At 39.0% G+C, this 2,848-nt stretch overlaps 1 protein-coding gene across 1 annotated transcript in view; it reads right to left on the bottom strand.

The window, feature by feature from the left end:
• LOC109974079 (WW domain-containing adapter protein with coiled-coil-like) overlaps positions 1 to 2,848 on the bottom strand; it is a 16,208-nt gene that overhangs the window by 5,353 nt on the left and 8,007 nt on the right. The window lies entirely within an intron of this gene.

The raw sequence follows: 2,848 nt of genomic DNA, 5'->3' as shown, positions 1-2,848 counted from the left end.
CACCAGCCACAGGAGCCGCTTCATGTAAATGTCATTTTACTAGCAAACAACTGGAGGAACTTGGAGGTTAAACAACAGGCACATGTAGGTTAGGTTCACATAGGACAGCAAGAAGTACATCATCAATGACAAGTACACCCTGGGTAGGAACAGAACACGATCACCCACTAACAACAGATGACAGATGGAAAGACGCCGACATGTTTTGCCATACACACAGGACTATACCAAAAGTTGTGTTCACACAAACTGCCTTTCAGAGCGCCAAACTCGGACTGTTTGACAGAACAGTTGATTCATCTCAACAATTTTCCTCTAAAAAGATACGTTCCAAAAAGCTCAACATGCAAGACTGTTTAAAAATTTAAATAAAATTAAATAAAGAAGGCACAAGCAAAGTGCACACACACACTAGCACCATCAGTCAGCATAGATTAATCTTAGTAATTAGGGGTAGAACAATATATCAAAATTCATTATACTGTGATACAAAAACATCACAATGTGCATTGTTTTGTAGATATATTGTGTGGTTTTCCATACACCAGCAACTTCTCTGTAAATAAGACAGCCTCACAGAACGCATGTCAATATATGTGGTTGTTCTTGACAATCAAACCAGCGCTAGTACAAGTGCTCCACAGCTACTCAAACATTGGCATTAAATTTTTAATTGTATCGTGACTGAATCGAATCATACACATCATATTGTGTATTAAATCACATCAAGAATGTTACAACATCCCATCCCTACTAAACACATTCAGTGGAGATTTGAAGATAAGCCGGCAGACAGCTTTAATACTACGTTTAGCAGCTACAAGAACAAAAGACAAAAAGCTAATAAACATGAAGAGACAATACTTAGTGGTTTTGTTTTTTTCTGGCTTTCCAAAGCAGCCCCTGTGTGCTCTCTCTTCAGGTCATCGTGCACAGCGATAGTGCCGTTTTAGTGCGCTAATGAAACCTGGCACAGTGTACAAACCACTTTTTCATTTTTTTTTTTTTTTTTTTTTAGTAATTTGAAGAACTCCTGTACTTGAGCAGTGTTGGGTCTTTTGAAACATTTACAGTGAAACTCTTTTGGAGATGAGTCAGACTCTGTTATAACTGCCATGAATTTGTAAAAATGTGGTGTTTACTGGAGCCAACCATTAATTGAAAACTGACACAAGCACACAGCAATTACAGTGATATTCTTCTTCTGTGGATATTACGTGTGGTTGGCAAACAGCTCTATAGTAACATTGAAAAAAAGCTTGTTTTAATGAATGACTGAAACGATGTGTTGGTCAGACAAATTTGAAGTCAGTGCATTTTCAGATTCAGTGAAATTGATTACATCAACAATCTCAGCAGCCCTATTTACGTCATAGTAAACAGATTTCATTCATATTCATAAAGCTCAGCAGTTCTCCCTTCTAGAGTCAGTTTTCTAGTTGTAATCTCTGCCCTCTAAAAACCTCTAAAGCATTCACTCCTCTGTCCAGTAAAAAAACTAGTCTGAGCTAACCGAAACCCCTCTTCTGTCGAGCCGGAATGTTTAGCCTGTGAACCTGTTAGAATTATGGGAAATGGTGTTCCTTAAAAAAACAGAACAAACAAACAAACAAAAAAAAAAAACTACCATCTTTATGTAAGCATATGAAGCAAGCCACTCCATACACTGTTGAGAAAGGCTCTGGGGGCCAGGGGTGGATTTTTAGTCATTAGCACAGTTAAAAAAGTCAAAGAGAATTTCAGCGAGGGTATCTTGGGTTGCACCCACAAGGGTCAGAGCCACTCGGGTCAAGTTAAACAAATCTGAACTTTTGGTACACTCCTACTCAGCTCTTGCAAAGTACCACATATACAACTAAACAGCAGTCAGAGAATGCAGCCTCCACCGAGGACGACTGTTCCTCCATAATGGAATAGAAAGAAAGAAAGAAAGTCACTTTCGCCTTTTCCCGTTTAGGGGTCGCCACAGCAAATCATCACACTGACGACTTGCATGTTGACATTTGGCACGTGTTTTACGCCGGATGCCCTTCCTGACGCAACTCTGATTCAAACCCGGGGCGCAGCAGCGAGAGGGCTGTGCCTTAACCACTAGTTTACCAGGGATGGCTGCTTCTCCATAATGGAATAAAGGCAATATTCCCATGATAGCTGGACCCTCATATGATTGCTTGACCATGAAACTAATTCAGTTCAGTTTTATTTGTAGGCTATATGGCCAATTCACAACAACTGAGCATAGTAAGGTCTAGACTTATTATAGTATTATAGGGAAAACCCCACAAATCCCCCTGTGCAAGCACTTAAGAAAAACAATAGACCTGACAGACATTCACTCGTTGGTTTAGGGGTAAAATGGGGACTTCAGTGAGTGGACCACAGGCAAAGCAGTGATGTCACATTTGTTCTGTTCTACAGGAGGGTGATTAATGAACAAGCTGTAAGGAGGCTTAAGGAGGACTTAGGGGGGCAGGACTGGGAAGCAGTTTACAGAGAGGAAGATTTAGACAAAGCATATGAGCAATTTTTAAATATATTTAAGGAAGTACATGACAGGAACTGTCCTCGTAAGCAGTATGAAAACAAAAGAAATTACAGTGGGAAACCGTGGATAAGTAAGGGATTACAGAATGCATGTAAAAAGAAGAATGCGTTATACAAGGATTTCATAAAGGACAGATCAAAGAAGACGGAAGTAAAATATAAGGCGTACAAAAACAAATTAATTGAGATTCTGAGGAGATGTAAGAAACAATATTATTCTAAAGTATTAGAGGATTATAAAAATAACATGAGAGGTACTTGGAATATATTAAATAAATTGATTAGAAATAGTCCCAGCAAGAGT

The sequence above is a fragment of the Monopterus albus genome, unplaced genomic scaffold, assembly GCF_001952655.1.
Source record: "Monopterus albus unplaced genomic scaffold, M_albus_1.0 scaffold319.1, whole genome shotgun sequence".
Taxonomy (NCBI): Eukaryota; Metazoa; Chordata; class Actinopteri; order Synbranchiformes; family Synbranchidae; genus Monopterus; species Monopterus albus.
Note: the sequence above shows the minus strand (reverse complement) of the source record. Positions and strands in the feature narration are given on the sequence as shown.